Source organism: Strix uralensis, chromosome 14, assembly GCF_047716275.1.
Source record: "Strix uralensis isolate ZFMK-TIS-50842 chromosome 14, bStrUra1, whole genome shotgun sequence".
Lineage (NCBI taxonomy): Eukaryota > Metazoa > Chordata > Aves > Strigiformes > Strigidae > Strix > Strix uralensis.
Window position 1 is genome coordinate 2,300,139 of NC_133985.1, and position 20,551 is coordinate 2,320,689.

The 20,551-nt window shown below is 52.0% G+C and overlaps 1 protein-coding gene across 1 annotated transcript in view; it reads right to left on the minus strand.

Annotated features, from left to right (window-relative positions):
• Window positions 1-5,801, minus strand: part of CYSTM1 (cysteine rich transmembrane module containing 1) — a 29,020-nt gene extending 23,219 nt beyond the window's left edge. Inside the window, exon 1 of the mRNA XM_074883789.1 lies at window positions 5,665-5,801. The gene's annotated coding sequence lies outside the window, so the exon portion shown is untranslated. The remainder of the gene's footprint in view (window positions 1-5,664) is intronic.
• Window positions 5,802-20,551: the final 14,750 nt, after the last annotated feature.

Here is a 20,551-nt window from a genome sequence, read left to right on the forward strand (position 1 = left end):
AAAACAAAGTAGATCAGCATCTGGAACACCCAATCACCCCTCCCCCCAAAAAAACCCAATTAGCAGATTTTAGGAGTTTAAAGGCAAGAAGTTGTTTGGGTTTAGGGCAGCAGAACAAGCACCGCACCTCACACACTGCTCTAGTCAGGAGGGACCACATTTGAGGCATGTCACGTATTGATTCAGCTGGCCTTTGCACAGACGGAGGGCATGGTGAGAGGCACAGATCCTGAGAAGGGCAACCAGGGCACCCTGATGTAACCCACCCCTTCCAATGCCTGCAGCACTAGGAAGTAGTTTTCCAATACAGAGTTCTAATGGAAAGTACATTTAACATCAACAATCCAGCTCCTGGCAACCAGCCTAGCATTTAAATTACATTTCATACGAACAGTATCCAAATGAAAAAAAAAAAAAAAGCACAAGGTGGCTTTTAAATGGCACTGGTGCTGTGTTTCCCTCCTACCAGCTTCTTTGCAAGCTCCATTTAGTGATTGCATGAAAGGTGTGCTAAGGATAAACTGTAAGAGACTCCATCCTTGCTTGGTTCGCTTCCAAACCACCAGGTTTGTCCATCCACTTCCCCAGGTAGCACCATCAGCCTAGAGGAACCGCTGAAGGGGAACTGCACAAGAACTGCACCCCTCTTTTCTGACAAAAGCTGCTCAAAACTGATTTACTTCCCAAAAGGCAGGTCCAGGCAGAAGTGGAAAGCCCAGCTTTGTGCTGTCCAAGGAAAAGATAGAAAATGCTGCTTTGCTAAAACCATTTCCTTAAGAGGTGTCCAGGGCTATGGGATACTCCATGGTCATTAGGAAGAGGTGCATTTCCTCACCTTTATTTGAGTGGCTGCCAGGCATTTCCTTCACCAAAAAATCTCACCTGCTGTTCTGAGTGGCTGAAGCCACCAGATCAGAGTGAACAGCAGAGTGGCAGAGTGAACAGCAGTGGTTTGGGTGAACAAGTATTTAACCTCCTGAGTCCCTGAGGCAGGTGCTGCCTCCTCCCAGCACCCTCCAAGCCCTCTGGTGCCCTGAAGTCTGCTTGCCTTTGCAGAGAGCACACCTGATGTGCTGACACTTGTGTCCCTACAAACTGCCCCACCTCTCCAGACCTGGCCTCTGTCCTGCCTTCTTGGCAAAACCATCGATATGCACATTTCCAGGTGATTTTGGTTTCAAAAACCAAGGTTTTGATCAGCTTTCCAAAGGGCCTGTAGTCACGTTGACAGTATTTGCCTCAGACTCAATGTCCTTTGTAGAGCTTCGCAGTCACAGGATCTGTCCTTGCTGCTCTGTCTCCACAGGACTTTCTAACAATGCAGCCTCACACCCACACAGGCTGGAATGCCAGGATTTTCCTTCTGCAGACAAGTTTCAATGTCTCGCCAATCGTTCCGAACATACAAAACCTCTTCAGAAATACTACTTGTAACTTATTGCCTAGTTTTCCTGCTTGCAACATGCTGTCCACCTACATGTTATGTAAGGCAGAAGAAAAGTATGAAGCTGAAATAGTGTAGTTCCTACAATAAAAGTGTTAATGGAAAAAAAATAAAATCCAATGCTCTGCTACTCTTATTACATGAACTGCATTCTTATGGGGAAAAATTTTCAAATTTTTTAGACATCTAATGAAAGGTTTTAAGAACATATGCTTTAACACTAGACTAACAATTACAACGCTGGGAAGTACCACAGAACAGCCCCTCCAGCGTTACACGCCAAGGCACTTGTTGCTGACACACCAGGTGAGACTATGCCCAGTTACAGAAGTGCCTGTGGCAAAATGTACAAAAGAAGCAAAGCCCTTTACACAGAAATCACTGCAGATATGGGCATTAACATCTTGGTGTCAGGTTCTGAACACTTTTGCATGCATTGCTCTTGTTCAAGTCTCTGCATACTGTGCTACATTAGATCCTTCCAGAAATACATAAATATATTTTGCTCTTAAAGGGATGTATTAAGACAGTTTTAAGGTGCAACAAACACCAAAACAAAAAAATTCAAATGAAAACATCTGATTGTCAAGTTAAACTAGATCCTGTAAGTAATAGTTAAAGAAAGAAGCTTTGCTGGTCCAACAGAGAAGAGAATGTGAAACTCTCAGTATGACTGGCAAGAAAATTAATAAGCACAGATAATACATTCACATGTGTTATTCAGATGGTGTTCTGGCAGCATCCCAGCAATGAAACAGCAGTAGTCTTTCATGATAACCTCCCCAGCTCTGATACTCTGATGGATTTAGTGGAAGATACTCCCCGGACTGCATGATGATTTTCTACCATCTCAAGCAGGAAACATGCTGAAGGGCAGCACACAGCTTCTAAGACACAGTAAAGTCAGTGTATACAGACAGAAATACATGCATTTTCTACAGCTCATTACTCAGAGAGAGATTTTCGTGACAGGCTGGCAAATGGAATGAGACAGATTTTTTTCCTCACGTTTTCTCACTTTTTTTCCTTTCCTGCATCTTACATGCAGTTGTAACACGATGCTTTACTTTGTCTGTAGGGCATAGACAAGAACCCTCTTTAATGGCTACTTGTCGCAGGGCAGAGCAAGTACCTCTGATGTCAAGAAAGCTTTTGCCTTACTCTGTCAGAGGTTCAAGGGAAGCTATTACAGTTCAGGGCACTGCCCTCAATAGCTCACAAAATCGAATAAAGCCACAACAATGCATTGTGATGCTAATGTAGAAATATATCTTTCTGATACAGTGAAAGAAACAGCAGCTTTTGGTTAGTAGTGGTGGTGCCTGGCGTAAGGAACACAACAGACCAGACATTTCCAAGTAGGGGCATTCCCCGAAGAGTCCTGCAGCCCCGATGGGCTGTGGGCAGGCACTGAAGCACAGCACAGCTCCCTCTCCAAGAAAGCTGCGCGGTGACAGCAGGAATGCCCAGACGTGCTTCCACATAACCAGGTCCCAGCTAGGAAACACTCCCTCGGATAGGACTGCGGAGGGCGGCACAGGGTGCGAGGCCAAGCACTTCATGCCAAAGTCTGGAGAAGGCAGCGTCTCCCATCCTGGGGCGAGCAGCTTCAGAGGCTCCCAGGCTGCCCTGGGGGAAGCCAAGCTGCGGCCAGCAGAACGCTAGACCCGGCAATACTGACCGCCTGCCTGAATGACTCTGGCTTCTTGCTATCTTCCCTATTCCCCAAAATGACAGACTGCTATTTTCTATTCATTGAGCCACAAGGTTTCAGTTCAGAAACAGGAAGTTGAGAAAGACAATACACAAATGAGAGAGCAGAAAACATCAATATCAAAGGCAGTTATTTGAGCCCTGCTCATTCAAGTCTTCAGCTCCCACTGGAAGTTTTCACAGCCCCTGCTAAGCCTACAGCCACACCACAGGGAGATCACAAACAGGTAACAGGAGAAATGCAGGCCTGTTTGTTGAAAATTCAGAGTTACACAAGCTTGCTCTGCTCTCCTAGAAAAAATTAACATATTAATCTGATCATGCATAGAACTATGGCTGAAAACAGATAGCTCCTCTGTTTACTGTGAACACAGCCCTCCAGGTAATTCTCCATCATCCCAGCCCAACACTACAAGCAGGAATATTGCTGCTTATGCTTACAGAACACCTCTGGTTTTTTGAGCAGCAAAACACTGCCCATTCTAAATGTAACGTGGACCCAGGGGGACACAAGGCAGCAACACACAGGAGTCCCCTTCTCTAACTGACACCAGGGCACCCCCTGCAAGGTCTGCTCAGCTCACATCAGAGTCCCCCACCCATGTCAGAACCACTCATTTACAGCACATTCTCTTCTCTTTGACCTCTGCAGCGAGGACACCCACCAGCCTCTGCAGACTATCAGTTACTGCTCTCAAACCATTAGGGGAATGACAAATCAGTATTTTAACAAATTTTCCAACATGCACGCTAATTCCTGACCATCTCCAAAAAGCACCTAAATACTATCACTAAAATTTATCAAGTCAGCATTTTCAGCCTCCTCCTCAGTCTATTTGATATAAGAATAGTATTCCTATCACCAAAAGTTTCTAAGAAGGGTCAGCCTTTTTATTAAAGCAACTGATGCAGTTGAAAGAAAAATACCCATTTTGTGGCACAGCAGCATTTGCCACACCTTGTATCTTGTCACTGTATTTACCATAGCACAAAGGAGGAGGCAGCTGCTCAGCACATTTTAACTCATCCACACTGTCTTACCGAGACCCTATTTAGACAGTTGGGTTGTTCACACAGGTCTCATAGCAAAGACATCAAAAGCAAAAAGCACTTTTTTTTGTCCCCTTTCAGATAGAGCTAGACACAGATCTGGGATGACTGGGACAGATTGTGGCACTGCCCCAGACAGAGAGGGCTATCAGAAGGGGCTGCCAGATCAATGTGGCAGAGGAAAGGAGGCAGGTACTCTCCCTTCCTCATTCTGCTATTTCACCATGACATTTAATTATCCAAATGAGGTCTCCAACAGCTACAGGAAATATAAAACCAGGACAACTATAATGGCTTTTAAACACACGATGCAGCACTATTATTTTTATTCAGGGAGTGCTAGCATACCTCTTGCTCTACACTAAATAAGCCCATTAGTATTAAACATGCCCATCTGCTCCGAGCGCAGATGCCTGCCTTCCTCTTCTCCCCCCTTGTTGCATAAACAACCGCAGCCGAGCAGCAGTGTTCTCCCTGATGCATAGGGTAGGGCTGTAAACCCCCACAGGCTCCCTGCAACGAAGCCCAAAAGAGTTTAAAGCAACTTTTTGATAACAAATGCATCGTTAGAGCTGGCAGAGAGGGAGAGACACCCCCGGGTCAGCAGCATGGCAGCCCAGGCCTGCCTGGGGGGCTTCACTGGCGATCCATCCCGCTGCTCCAGAACAGCATCTGCCTGACGCGACCCCCGGGGACCTGCACCGCCGGAGAGAGCAGCACCCACACCTGCCCTCCCAGAGGCGGGACGGTGCCTCTCTTCACCCCGAGGTCTGCCTCCTCAGAGCAGTAACCCTGACCAGCACGTCCCCGCTGCAAGGGCCCCACACCCGCGGCCCTCTCCTGCCCCACAGCCCGGCAGCGCCCAGGCTCTCTCTGGACCGCCGGTCCTCCCTGCACCGCTGCCGGCTCACAGCCTCCCCCGACACACGCCGGGGCACAGGCTGCGCCTGGCCCCACACCCGGCCCTCACAGCCCCTCGCACACACCCGTAGGCCCTCAGCCCCACACCCGGCTCTCACAGCCCCTCACACACACCCGTGGGCCCTCAGCCCCACACCTGGCTCTCACAGCCCCTCACACACACCCGTGGGCCCTCAGCCCCACACTCGGCTCTCACAGCCCCTCACACACACCCGTGGGGGCTGACAGCCCCACACCCGGCTCTCACAGCCCCTCACACACACCCGTGGGTCTGACAGCCCCTCACACACCGTGGGCCCTCAGCCCCACACCCGGCTCTCACAGCCCCTCACATGCACCTATGGGCCCTCCGCCCCACACACACACCCATGGGTCTGACAGCCCCACACCCGGCTCTCACAGCCCCTCGCACACAGCCGTAGGCCCTCAGCCCCACACCCGGCTCTCACAGCCCCTCACACACACCCGTGGGTCTGACAGCCCCTCACACACCGTGGGCCCTCAGCCCCACACCCGGCTCTGCCCCCTGCCGCTACCTGAGGCGCTGCCCGTCTCGCGCTGCCGCCCGCACCTGCTGCGCGCTCCGCGGCGGGCGGTGACGTCAGGGAGCGGGGGCGGGGCCAGGCGCGGAGGGGGCGGGGCAGTCACGAGCGGGAGGGGGCGTGGCCACGAGGGGGCGTGGCCAGGGTGTGTGTGGGCGTGTCCGCGCGGGGCCCGGCGGCGGAGGCGGCCCGTGAGGGGGCGGGGCGGGGCGGCCCCGGCGGGGAGCGGCCGCGGGGGAAGGGACCGTCTGGGCCGCGGGTCAGGCAGCGGGTGGCGGCCCGTGGGAAGCGGAGACTTCCCGAAGCGAGGTCTTAAAAGGGGAATTAAAACCCCAAAAAAAGTGTAGCCGAGCAAGAGCGGAAGGAAGGGGAGAGGAAGCCCTGCGCAGAGACGGGGCCAAGTGGGAACAGGGGGGGCTCCTCCCCCTGGAGTTAAGCACGGCTCTGCCTCAGCCCCCCCAGGGGCCCCCGGGCGCGGGGGCCGAGCTGGGCCCGCACGGCACCTGGTCACCTTGTCACCTTCTGCTGAGAGCGGGAGACGAGCCCAGAGACTGCCAAAGCAATTGCTCAGGTTTGCCCAGATAAAATAGGTCAGGGACACGGGTCAAAGTGTTAAATTACCATTCCTGCCCTGCTCCGCACGTGACCGTGACTCACGGTGGTGGCCGGGGGCGAGGGGACAGCCGTGGCCACCCAGAGTGACGCTGTGCCTGGCTGCGGTGGCATCTGTGGCTGGGGGATGGTGGTGATGCACAGGGAGCAAGGGGCACGATCCTGCTCCCGAGTGTCCTCCCCCTCCATCGATTAGTAGATCCAATCAGGCCAGTTTAATGCTGGGTCCCTAATGAGGCTCAGCCAGGAAGAAATTATTTAGTTGTATGACATGCTGTGTTCTTGGGCAAGAGAAAAACAAGGTACACAGCTACCACTGCTCTGTATGAAGAACCCAGCAGCCTAAACGAAACCTTTCGGTGATGGGAGGTGTGGGAGACATCAGAAAGCCCTTCCCCGGCAGCCAGCTGCTGCGGCGGAGGCTGCGGGTCCCTGGATGCAGGGAGTGAACTGCCAACACATCCTTCCCCTGCCTCACCTGCCCTAGCCACGCTGCCCTTCTCACATCTGGCAGAGCCTCCCAGGAGGCAGTTTACTCTGCAAAATGGGAGAAAACTAAGAATTAAAGAAAAAAAAAACCCTCTGGATCATTTTGTGCCACACCAGTGAGTCCCAGTGACTTGTGCAAAGAGCGTGAGGAACCGGAGAGTTGGTGCTCATGTGGGCATGAGGAGGGGCCGCTGCTCCCCTGCCCTGGAAGCTGCAGACCAATGCCCTCACGCACAGCTTTCTTTGGCCTAAGATATTATTTACATATGCATTTGTAAATGATACTGCCTGGCCAGGTACCTTGCAGCAGACACAATATACATTGTTCCACTGGTTAACATTAAACTTGTCTTGGTCCTTTACTCCGGTGCCAGTGGGCACGCACTGTTGTCTTGTTAAACATTAACTGAGAAAGCAGCTTGAAAAACATTTCTTGGCTTCATTAAAATCTAAAAATGACAGTTGATACTTAAATATCCTTATTACCCAGTTTGCACATACTTCAAATATTAATGCAGTCCCGGCTTTAGTGCTCTTATTACCCCTCCAACAGAAGTTATATATTACCTTCCAGGTGCAGACATCTTTACCCTGGAAACAAGGCTGCAACGTAATGCCATGCAACAAAGTGGGATTTAGCTCCTACCACGAGAAGACAAGCCAGCTCTCCCCTGGGACAAGAAGAGGCAGGTCTCCCGCTGAACAAGGACACGTGGAGGGGTACGTTCACTCAGTGTGCATCAGGTGTGTTAGCACATCCCTAGAAGTTAGCTGAGAGGTGGTGGGAGCATCCTGGAGGTGATACACGTGTAGAACTAGTGGGTTCACGTGAGCCCCCATACAGGCTTCACTACGCACTTGTGTGCAAATGCAATGTGGCCAGTACTCAGTCGCAGCCAAGGGCAGGAAATTCCTGAGACAGACTAATGTGATCGTTTGAAAACGTTCTCTGATATGCTGAAAGACAGACCGGCTTTTGCACCTACAAAACCAGTCCCCTTTGCACTTTTACTGGTGATTTTCTCCCTTGCTTTCTCCTGTTCCCTAATATGACCTACCGTTATTAGCAGATGGGGGAAGGGGGTGTGAATCCTCTTTACTGGGAAATCTGTGCTGCCTGAAAACTCTGGTTTAGCAACATTTATCTCCCCTAGCCCTCCCCACGCCTGACAAACTCAGTGGCTCTGTAATCACAGCTTTTCTCTTTGGTGTTTACTTTTTCCATTCTGATTGCCTGAAAGACACAAACCAGAGGGAAAGACTTGACCTTGTAGAGGACGAATGCAGAAGCTGCACCTACACAGCACGTCAAACTGCAGAGAAGAGGCGAACCATAAGAAGGGGAACAGCAGAGTGCAAGACCAGTGCCCAGAGGACTTGCCATGGTTGCTTGCCCCGGTTCTTTCCACCTTTTGCACCTCTTTCCACACAGTCATTTGGTTAAAGCTGTTGCAAAAGCCTTGTGAAACGCTCCGCTGTCTTGCAAGAAGGTTATGTGAGACTACAGGTTGCAAGCAGGGCAGTTTTGCTGGCTATTGGTTTTGGCAGAGGTGTCTGTGGGGCGGAAGGGATCAGGGAGTCCTTGTCCTTTTCCCGGTGACAGTGACAGCTGAAGAGATCCCGGTCCATCCTCGCACTCCCACCAGCCTGTGTGTTTATTTCTACCACATGACACTGCCTCTGCACAAAAATACCCTTTAGGACCTTGTGGGCAGATCCAGGACCGATATAACACCTCAAAATGAAAATGTTGCCTGGGAGGATAAAGTCAGTGGATCTGCACTCTGTGTGCTCAGACTCCAAGGCCTGCCTGGGGCAAAGGTCTTTCTTACCCACCACCTGTACTGTCAAGAAATTTTTCTGACTTGCGTGATAAAAATTAGCAGTTTAAAAGTTCAGGTCCATAGTTCCTTTCAGGGACACAGATGGCATTAGAAGGTGTTTGTCTGCCCTCCCGGGAGCTGTGCCCACGTGTCTGATCTGAATCAAACGAGCACTGCTGAATCTGGGAGAGGATGGGACTGATAGTCCTGATCGCAAACCATGGACCTGTGAGCAGAGAAGCAGCAGCAACCCAGGCTGCAAAACCCACATGTGAAGTGGGCTGCTGCTGTGCTGGTTGGTCCAGCCTGAGTCACACCCTCCTGGCATGATGCTGTTGAACAGATACAATGTCCCTTCATACCTTGCCAGCCTTACCTGGGTGAATCTAAGCCCTGTGCTCTAAAAACTGGCTCTGTGACAGAGACGTGATGGTTGTTCATTCCTCCTTCCTCAGAATGGATTCTGGTGTGCCTCCCACTGACTTATGAAACCCTCCAACTGATCCGTGTCTCAGTTGCTCTGTCTGGTGGTGAAATGGAGTATTACTGGCAGCATCTCCTCCTCTCCCTTCCCGTCTTCAAAGGGCTGGGAAGCACCACCTGCTAGAGCAGTGCAGAAGGCTGTTACATTGCTCGCTGTGCCCTGACCCCATGCAAGATAGTCCTGAAGTTGATCTGCTCTTCCGCTCACATGTCCCAGGGCTCTGCGTCCTTCCCAAGCTGCTCCCTGGTGCTGGGTCTCTCTGAAGACTTGAGTCTCTGTGCTCCGTCACGCTCAGTGTCTTTTGATCTCTGCCTGCTTCATGCTCATCTCTCACTCCCACCCAGTAAAGTAAGATTTATGCTGGAAGATATGATAGGAAGGCTGTTATATTTGGGTATGTGAAAATAAAACATCATCAAGGGCCAGGCTGATCACTAGTGGAAAGAGAGCAGATCACCTGGCAAGGCGCTAGGCTTAAGGACCCCCATGTAAAGGTGCCTACTGCAGGGGAAGCTAGAGCTCTTCTGCTATACCAGGGTAAGAGAGGCTTGGGATATATCTCAAATACATGAATGTTCCCTGCACTCCGGTGTGGCTGGTAGAAGTAGATCATTTTGCTGTGCCTCAGTTTTCCTATCTGCAAGAAAAGGCTGAGAACAGGCCACCCCTGAAAATGTGGATTTCAACTCACCATCGTTTGTAAATGGCGTGAAGAAACTCAAGGCTGTGTGCTGTTGAAAGGACAATGTCATCTGTACAGAAGAAAGCATGCAGCAGAGCCACAGGATTGGGTTCCAAATGCAGATGTGATCACTTTGCTCTCCAGCTGGCGTATTCCTAAGGGGTAACACTGAGGGGTTTGGGCAGACAAACCTTGGTTGCCCTCAAGGGGATGGTTTAGTCCATTGCCCCTACAGCCATCAATGCTGAGGGAACTGATGAGGAAATACCCGTTACCTCCTTGATTGAGTGCTCTGCAGCGCTGAGGCAGGGCACATTTCAGCTCTGCTGACTCCACTCCAGAGGTGTTTTAGCCATGTGAAACCAAGACAGCAGCAGCAGTAAGCCAACAGCAAGACATCATTCCTGGGCTGGCCTGACTGTGATTCAGCAGAAGAGGTCAATGGAGGCTTGCTTGCAGGAGCAGATGTGGGCTGTGGAAATCTTACCTTTGTTTAGGCCACAGACCCCTGTGTGTTTTTTTCTCCAGGAACCCTGAGCAATGCCAGAGAGGCCTGCTGGCTGCGTGGGGCTGCAGGGAGACGTGCAGAGCAGCAGCACTGCAAGCCTTGGATGAAAAGGAGTGGAGAAGGCATGGGAATGGTCTGAAAGTGATCTGTGTAGAGCCAGAGCAGCTCCCAGTCAGACAGCTGGGGGGAATTCGCCTGTGGACACAGGACTTTGCAGCCCTGTCGTATTTGGAGTACCTGGTGACCATGATGGTGATGCTCTGCAGAACATACGGGCTGCTGTGGGAGGCCAGGCAGCAAATGCCATAATGCCTGTAGAGGGGAATTGTCCCTGACAGGTGCTGTTTTAAGAGGGGTCTCACAGATGGGATAACCTGTTCTTGCCATAGTCCAGGCTCTCATGGCAGGGCTATGTGGATCTAGCCCTCTAAAGGGCCAGGATTTTCATCTCTCATCAGGATCCTGTGTCATTACTCTGATGCTGGCCCCTGCACAGCTAAGAGGCTGTAGGCAGACACCTGGTGTTTGGAGGATGTTAGGGCAGACCAGCACTGCTTTGAATATAAGCAGGATCTGCTCAGCTGAACGGGTGCAAAAGAGCTTCAAAGCAGCTATAAATCAGCCTCAGAGCAGCCCCAGCTGGGTCTGGACTCTTGGGCAGACCCCTTCTGCCTCCTTGCGCTGTAGGAGTGAGGAGTAGGAGCTGGAGATGACCCATTCCCCACTCCAAAGAGACCTACCTGCATGGCCAGGACACTGGGGCAGTGCTTGGGGTGGCCTGGACAGTTGAACTGCTGCCACTGCAAAGTGTGTGATGTGTGTGGAGCCTGTATCCATGTGGACGCAATGCTCCAAGCCCAGGCAAGTCTGGGGAGAGGAGGTGGTGCAAGATGAGACTGAGCACAGGAGACTTCAGTGCAGGTTTTACCAGGGTCCTGAACGATGGCTGGAAAGGGGGAAAAGATGAGATTTCACAGGGGGTATTATATCTTGATGGTTACAGTTTTATGCTGTTAGTAGGCAAACCACCACCCTTCAGAGCAGCCCTTGGATCCTGGAAGGCAGACAGAAGAGCATTAGAGAGAAGGCAGTAACATGGGCGCTCTCATAACAGTGCCTTGTGCTTCCTACAAAGCATTTTATCCCAAGAATGCTGAGTGTAAGCCTCAAAGCAGTACCATGCAAGACAGAAATAACTCCCTCGCTCCTAAAATTCATTTGTCTGGGGTAGCCCACAGTGGTGTGATCCAATGGGCAGGAAAGGAAAGGAAAAATTATCCCTCTGAGCTGGGTGGCTGAGTAAATATGGAGCTGGGATTTCCCTGTCCCCAGTTCTGCAGGGACATTTGGTGGGATAGTCAACCGTCACCAGGGTAGGAGGCAGTGGCTCAGCAGCAGTCCTCTTCAGACCTTGATTTTGTGCAGTGTTTCTCTATTAGTAGCTGGAACGATCACAGGTTTTGGCCCTGGTCCTGGAAGAACTGGGCATGCCACATACCTGGAGAACAGACCTCCTCTGTCCAAGGGCTCTACATATCACATGCATGAGTTGCTTCGAGCCCTGTGACCAGTGTTGGAAGCTCCCTGTCCCACTAACCAAGGCGTTTTGCCTCCAGCAGTACCAAACTTCACAGGACACCCATGTGATCTGCCTACAGCCCTTCTGCCAGCGCTGCCCCACGGCCAATCCTGACCCACAGGACCTGCTGAAATCAGACCCTTGCAGAATTGCACCCTGGCCACTGGCAGGATCCTTCCCTTGCACTTGTGAATCTCATTCGCACACTATTTATATCCCATGGGACAGCATGTAGCCGTTGCTCTCCATTAATAAAGGGCTCTGCCAGCCCCTTTTCAGCCAGCTCCCCTATTGCTGTGGACTGACCACTTCCAGATGCCTCAGCAGCAATTTAGCAGCTTGAGGGCACAGGGAAAGCCCATGTCTGTGGGTGTTCTGGTTTGTTTCTGACATTGGCTTTCCACCTCCCAGTAGTGGGACCCAGGTAATTTCAGCCTTGTCTGTGCTGGAGAGACATGGCATGGGAACTTCTGCACTTGAACTCCAGTTCTGGTGTGAACACCATCACTGCTGTGTTGCCATGCAGCTCAGCCCGGGAAAACCTCCTGCTCCTTAAGACACTGGCACAGAAAGGTGATGGAGGCAGGGAGCTGAAGGCTGAAATCACTCTAGGAAGTATTGTGAGTAGCTGCTGAGCCTGGGGAAAATCCCAGTTGTAGAAAATCATGAAATGTAGGCAATCTGAATGACCTTCACTGCCAGCTGAGTCTGTTTAGGTGTGGAGGAGCTGTCTTGGGCTCGGGGAGGCTGTGCCAGAGGGATCAGCTGCTCCCTGAGCAGCAAACGCTCCAGTTGCAAGGCCTGGGTGCCTGGCCTCTCCTCTCCAAAAGAGCAGGTTGGGAATGAACTTCTTTCCTCCACCTACTGTGGGAGTCCCTCTCCCTGCTCATGGCTACTGCCAGATGGGACCCTGTGGCTCCCAGGCCTTTTAGGGTGCCTAGTCCCCACTTTTGACTGGCTTCCTGCAGGAAGCCCAGCTTGTGCAGTTCTGTTCCCTGTTCTTACACCTGCATTCTCTCTGCTGGGATGCTTTGTTCCTCACAGGGCCTGCTCTGTGTCGTACAGCCCCTTGTCCCACCTGGTTTAATGGGATGACTCTGGAGTCCTCGAACCTGTGCAGGGAGAGAGGCTCCATGAGCTGAAGCCAACAGTAGCAGCAAAGACCTCTGCTTTATGCTGAAGGACTGTCCTCAGCAGCGAAGGGAACTGGGGTGATGGTTTGTACCAAAGTCCTCCAAGATGCCTGCTGTAGTTCAGTTAGTGGAGATAGGGCCAAAATTTTCCTCCTCTGGTGGCAGGAGACTTTCCAGGAGTTGGGGTCATGGTCGCAGGCACCCATGGACTGGCACAGCCAGGCTGATGTGGGACCAGGGTCCCCAAACCTGGCTAGAGTGCTGCTCACTACCTTGCTCAGCAAGTCAAGCCCTGCAGCTCATCAGAGTAGGTTTTGGAGCCCTTGGACTGTCCTTCCAGGGGGATTAATGCAGATTTGTGGTTGCTGGGAGCTCTGGAGGCATCTTCCAGTGGGCTTCTGACATTAAAGCATCCTCACAAAGAAATCAAACCATGTCTCCTCTGTTGTGGAATATGTGTAAGCCCTTGGCCCCATCCAGGGGCCTGTTTGTGATGTCCTGGAGTCCCAAACCCAAGCACAGCTTTGCTTAAGCCTTTTGGTTGGGGTTTATCAGGCTCACCAGGCCTGCACTGCCATGGGGAAGCTCGGAGAGGGCTGCAGGGCTGGTTAGGTCAGTTTTTAGGTGCTCTGTGCCTGTTGTGAGCTCTCTGCCCTGTTGGGTGTGCTAATGGCCACAGTGGTGCAGCTGTCCTAGCATGGATGAGGCTGAGCAACCTCTGCAAGAGGTGCTGGAGCCACTACCATGGCTCAGCTCAGTGCGCAGCCTTCTGACTGCCACTGCTAGCATCCCTGTGTCGCACTGGGTTCCCCTCCCAGACACCCAGGCCTTCTGCATCTGCTGCTTGAGTCCTGTGGCTCCACAGCTGGGCTGGCTCTGGCATTTGAACTTCCGAAGAAGGAATTTAGATCTGCAGTCCTCACAGCATCACGCAGCCCCAGGACCCCTCCTGCCCTTGGCTGCCAGAGAAACCCTTTGCTGCAGCTGGGACAGGTGAAGGGACAAGCTTGTTCTGCAGCACAATGCACTGGCACCCTCTAATGACACAGTTATGTATACTCAGTAGATGCCTGGGTCGCTCACCGCAGTCCTTTCTACCATGCTGGCACTGACTGGTTCACAGGTATTTCGGAGGCTTCAGTGCAGCAGGGTCAAGGCTGGGTTCCCCTTTCTTCCACCCTGCTCTACTTGAAATGCTCAGCCTCAGCTCACCGTGCTGCAATTTCCCAGGGTGTAAACAGGGACCGTGCGAGACAGCAAAAAGGGTTTGTGTTTGTGCACTGCTTCTGCCAGGTACAGTGTCAGCAAGGACTCTCTCCCATCCCTCTCAGCCCCTGGAGCAAAACCAGCTGTGGTTGCCCCTGCACTGCTGGAATGGGAGAGCTGGTGAGCCTGCTGCCGGGTCATGTAACCCCAGATTTTGGCCACACTGACCAAGCTAGCTCAGGAAAACCCTTTGCTCTTAACATGTCCAGCCCCAGAGAAACTGGGAGAGTTTGCCAGCTTGGTTCCTTCAGGCTCCAATCTCTCCTTCCCAGTCCACTTTGAGACAAAGCCAGAGAGTGTGTGGCTGAAATGGGATCGCTCAACTTCATCCCAAATGATGCTGAAATGAGAAACTGAGTGGCACGATAGCCACAGCCTTTGTGTTGGTAACATCATGCTTTGGTCAGTAGTCTGGGTGGCCAGTGTGGGCTTCAGAGAGGCACAGCAGGGCACTGTGTCCTGCATGGCAGATCAGGGAGAGGCTGGGCTTCCCTGGCAGCTGCCTCAGCTCTGCTGAGCCCCTACAGCGTGGCTCTGAAAGCCTGGTGAAGTTATCAGAGTTTGGCCTTGCTCAGCAAAACTGATTCAGCCATGCTCAGCAAGGTGCCAAGACCCAATGGCAGAGCCTGCCACAATAGCAGGCTCTCCTGGCACGGGGTGGACAAATAGGGTCAGCTCTTCCCTGGATGTTCTGTTAGGTTGACAAAAAGTGCCCTGGGTTTGAGTTTGGACATCTGGACTAGCAGGGCATGTCCCAGTGCTGTCCTGCAAGTCTCATGACCAAAGTCAGCATCTTTCTACCTCTCTCCACTGGGAGAGAGGGAGAGGAGCTGGGGAGCGGTCCGGAAAACCCAGGAATGTGCATTCTTGTACAAACAGGCCATCAAGGATCTTGAACAGTGAATCAATAGCATGAGCAGGGCCAGGGCCAAGTGGTCCAAGGGATGCCTTTGCCTCCTGTGGCTGAGACAGGCAGCAGAGCGCAGGGGAAGGAGCTCCAGTCCATGTCTCAGCACACCCCTCCAACAGCTCCCGCGGGAGCTGCTCAGCACTATCGTCCTCCCAGGAAATGTCCCCAGAAACCTCTCCCTGAAAGGGTGGATGGTTGTGGTTGAGGAGGCCTTTGGGGACTCTATACAAACCAGAAGGATAGGGGTGGGATAGGGATGGGGATGGAATGGGTGTGGATATGGGTATGGGATGCGGATAGGGATAGGGATGAGGATGTGAAAGGAGTGGGGTGGGATGTGAATGGGGTGGGGATAACACACAGATGGGGATCGGGATGGGGTTTAGATGGGGTGGGGAAGCAGATGAGATAAAGATGGGGAGTGGGATAAAGATGGGGAGGAAAGGGGAAGGAGTGGGATAGGAGGGGAAGGAATGGGACTGAGATAGAGATGGGGAGAGAAGGGGGATGGGAAAGAGTCAGCTCTTTTCCAGAGAAGCACATGTTCAGATGGCAGCTTGCACTAGCTCAGCCACAATTGGCCACAAGCACCCCTGGAAAGCACTGAATGCCTTTCTCTGCTGTTGTTATCCCAAGGGGCTCTGCTGCTCAGCCAACCAACTCTACTGGCAGGTTTTTATTTTACATTTATTTTTCTAATGGCTTGGGTGGCCTGAAAACTTGAGCAGTGAATTGTGACTGCTCAAGATTGGGTAAAAATCCACACAATGAATGTGCACTGCAGTGTGGCACCGGGGATGAGTCACTGAAATTGCAATTAGGAAAGAAAGTAACATCGGGTTTACAAGCTTCTTTCCAGGAGCACTGCATTTCTCCTGAATTACAATGTTTTGGACTGGTTTATGAGACAGTGCCCCATGTCAAAGAATAGATAGAAATGGAAGAAGTGGTAGCTGATATAAAACAGTTTAACAGTTACAGGAGGAAGAAAAAATAGCATTGATTTTTACAGTGACAGTATAGGTGCTTTGGGAGAGACATGTGGAGGTGAGCAGAGGAAACCATAGCAAAACCCAGGGATGTGGGACAGTGGAGTTGTGCCCTGACATGGAGTCCAAGGTGATGCAGGTAACCTGGGCAGAAAGGGCACCCAGGGAAGGAGTCCCTGGGAGTGATGGGAGTCCCATGAATGTCCCCTCCTCAGCTACCCAACTCTCAGCACCTTGCTGGAGAGAACCTCTGCAGAGTGCAGCAACAAAGGAAGATGCATCACCCATGGACTGCAGTGCAGCAGGAGTCCTGGAAAGCAAAATTCAATCTTTTGATTGTCTTCCAGTAGCTTTTTTTTATCTTTCTAGAAAGGCACGTACTGCTTTGCAATGAGCAGGGGTGTAAAGCACTGAGCAAAGCTCCATTGCGAATGGGGACATATATAATCTTTATGGCCTTGCACTAGCATCAGGTTTCAGCAAGTCGTGGTGACAAGGCTGGACACAGCCCTCCAGTCCCCATGGTGCCACAGAGACTTCTGAGCCCTACAGTTGCTGTCACCTCTTCAGCAAACTGCCCCAGCACTGGGAGGAAAGGCCAGCAGTGCCCAAGGGGCTCGGCAGGGCTTGGACATGGGGTCAGGCTTGGCTCCACTCAGAGTTCAGCAGCTGCACAAGAAGCTCTGCGAAACCTGGGGCCCTGGGGATTCAACTTGTCACCTCCATGCCAGCAAAGAGACAGAGCTGTACCACCCACACTGGGACCAGGGCAGAGGAAAGCTGCTCCTCACCCGTCCCCAGGCAGGCAGCAGGCATCAGCCAGCTCTTGCCTGTGGGCTCTGAACAATCCTCAAGTTCATCTGCTTGGATTTACATTTTAAAAATTATTTTAATTAAATACAGAGATGTTACAACATGGAGACCAGACGGCTGCTGCTGCCATTGGGAAGCAAGAGCCCTGCCTGCTTGCTGTGATCACTCTCCTGCACTGCCTCCATCCCCAAAGTGTCGGGACACAATACTAGGAGGGAGCCATCTACACAAGTGGCATTTTCCTGTGCCCTGATGCTCCCAGGCAGCCATCAAGGAAGCCAGCTGGTCCAGCCTCTGAGGACAGACTTCCCAGCTCACACTGTCCTCGGGGAAATCCTGGCAGGAGGCTTCTGGGGTGCTGGCATTTCTTCCCTCTAGTTTTTCCTCCTTTTCTGGGGACTCCCTTCTCCTGGAGCAGCATGTCTGGCAGCCGCCATGCCCATGCCACTGTTGGCAACCAAAGCAGCATGTCTATGGGTCATTCTTGGTGCTGGTGACACCATGTGATGGGATGTCTGCCAGCTACCGACTATTTTCAGCCCAAGTCCTTTCTGTCCCCAGACTCCCAGATGTGCTAGACCTGAGCCCTTGTTGGAGCACGGTTTGTATCTCCATCGTTAAGACCATAGGAAGAAGCAGATGCTAGTTAGTCCCCTCTGTCACCAGAGACAGTGTTCTGGTGGTGGCATCCAGCAGCAGCTTTAACCCCAGTGGGGAAAGTCCCTCAGTACTAGTTAATACACAGTGTGGCTATTCCCAAATACTTTGTTCCGTCCCTTGGGAAGTCATGTCCCCAGAGAGGCCAGGGACCAGAGCTCCTGGGCTTCTGGGGGATGGTGACAGTCTCCTGCCCCTTAATGCCAGCTGCTGCGTGGTCAGACTGTCCCCAGCCAGTTCCCGGTCTGATGACAGTCATGCCTTGAATGGGCAGCTGCAGGTGGTCTGTGTCCCCAGTAGCCCGGGGGACCTGCAGCTCTGGGCAGCAGTGGGAACCACCACATCACTTAATCTGAGGAGACTGAGCCTGGCTTGTGGCTGTCCCTGCCGCATCTGCTGGAGGGTGAGCGTGGCGTGGGAGCTTGGGATCCTCCCTGAGCAGGGATGTTTGAGCCTTGTAAATGTCCTGGTGAAGAAGGTTGCTGAGCTTTGGTGCTTGCCTGGAATTGCAGAGTTGAAGATCAATTATTTACGTACCTGACACTCATTCTGCAAGGTTTACACCCTATAAAACAGCAGCACGGCATGTGGCCTGGTCTCCAATGAAGTACCTGTCTCAGAGCGGCAAAACTGCAGGGCAAGCTGTGGAATGGGATGTCTCTGCAGCACTTCACCCCGATGTGCACCTTTTGGCTAATCAGACTAATCTCAGTCTGCCTAATTACACCTTATCCTTGTCCTGAGATCCCAGGAACATGCTCCACAAGAGCACTTCATAGCTTTGACTGCAGGGCACACCAGCTTGCTGGTTTTAGGAGCACATCCCAGATAGTAAGGAGCTCAGTGGCATCCACTTTTGAACATGTTCTTCTGAAGACAGCCAGAGACAAGCTGGGGAGCAGCAGGCATGGCTGCAGGACATGACAGAGTGAAGATGTTTGATCTCTTCGGATTAATTGACACAAGGGAAGACTCGGTGCTGATCAACATGGGGTGCAATGTCTGAAAACAGCTGCCTTTTGGCTCCAGGAGGAGAAAATATGGAGGATTCGCAGCTGGCTAGACAGATTTGGACTGAAAATACCCTGTCTGGCTGCTGAGGACTGATGGAGAGTGATGTTGGAGTCTTGGATGCCTCATCCTGAAGGTCAGGACAGGGCGAGACAGGGACCGTCAACTTCAGGGTCCTGAGGGGAGGGAGGAGGGTGAAAAACAAGCTCACAACCCTGGACTTCAGCAGAGTAGACTTTGGCCTCTTCATAGATCTTCTTGGAAGAGTCCCATGGGATAAGGCCATGGAGAGAAGACAGGCACAGGAAAGCTGGTTGATAGTCAAGGATGACCTCCTCCAAGCTCAAGAACAGTCCATCTCAACAAACAGGAAATCAGGCAAGCTGTGATTCTGTGAAAGGTGTCAGGAGGCCTGCCTGGATGAAAAACTCAAACACACAAAGAAAACATCAGAGGGTGGAAGCAAGGACAGGTAACCTGGGAGGAATACAGAGACACTGTCCAAGCACAGGGTGAGGTTAGGCAAGCTAAAACCCAATTGAAAATGAATCTGGTAAGGCAGTAAGAAGGGCTTCTGTAAGTGCATAGGTGATGAAAGAAAGACTAGGGAAAATACAGGCCCGCTGCTGAAGCAGATGGAGGGCCTGGTTGCACAGGACAGGGGAAAGGCTGAGGTACTGAATGCCTTCTTTGCCTTTACCAGCCCAACCGGCCTTCAGGAATCCCAGGGGCCAGAGACCAGGGGGAAAGACTGGAGCAAGGCAGACATACCCTTGGTGGAAGACGATCAATCAGGTCAGGGAATAAACTGGACATAATAAGTCCATGGGCTCTCATGGGAGACACCATGGGTGCTGAGGGAGTTGGTAAACATCATCGCAAGGCTACTCTCAATAATCTTTGACCCACCATGGCAACTGGGAGAAGTACCAAAGCCTGCAGGAAAACAAATGTCATGTCTATCTTTAAGAAGGGCAAGAAGGAAGAGCCAGGGAACTACAGGCTGGTCAGCCTCACCTCCATCCCTGGAATGGGAGCAGCTAACCCTGGAAACCATTTCCAGGCACGTGAAGAACATGAAAAACCATCAGAGTAGTCAGCATGACTTCACCATGTGGAAAGCCACATCTGGAGTGCTGTGTCCAGTGCTGGGCTTTCCAGCACAAAGAGGGACATGGACACACCAGAGAGTCCAGTGAAGAGCCAGAGAGATGGTGAAGGGACTGGAGCATCTCTCATGGGGAAAGACTGAGTGAGCTGGGACTGTTCAGCCTGGAGAAGAGAAGGCTCAGGGGGATCTTATCCGTGTGTATAAATACCTGAAAGGAGAGTGGAAAGAGGACAAGAGCCAGGGTCTTTTCAGGGGTGACCAGTGACAGGACAAGAGACAACAGGCACAAACTGAAGCATAGGAGGTTCCATCTGAACACCAGGAAATACTTTTCACTGTGAGGGTGACCGAGCACTGGCACAGGTTGACCAGGGAGCTTGTGGAGTCTCCATCCCTGAGGGTATTTAAAAGCCGTCTGGACATAGTCATGAGCAATGGGCTCTGCGTGGCCGTGGTTGAGCAGGGGGTTGGACCAGATGACCAGCTCCAACCAGTCTGTAGTTGTGTGATTCCGTGACTTGGCCCAGAAATGTTAGAGTGAGCTCTGGGGCAGGTCGGACAAAGCAGGCTGGGGGAGCAGGCACTGCTGGCTGTCCATCCAGAGGCTGCAGACAGACAACCTGCAGAAGTTCCCTGCTGTGCTGGCTCACTGGAGGCAGGACAGTGGCAGAGCTGCTCGTTTTGCCATTTGGTGCTGAGCCGGGACATGCACGTGTGTTTCTTTTGTTGGACTATGAACATTCACCGTACAGGCACCAGGGTGTGTGGTGTGACCTGTCTCCATTGCCTGGCTGACATTTGGATAGCAAACACC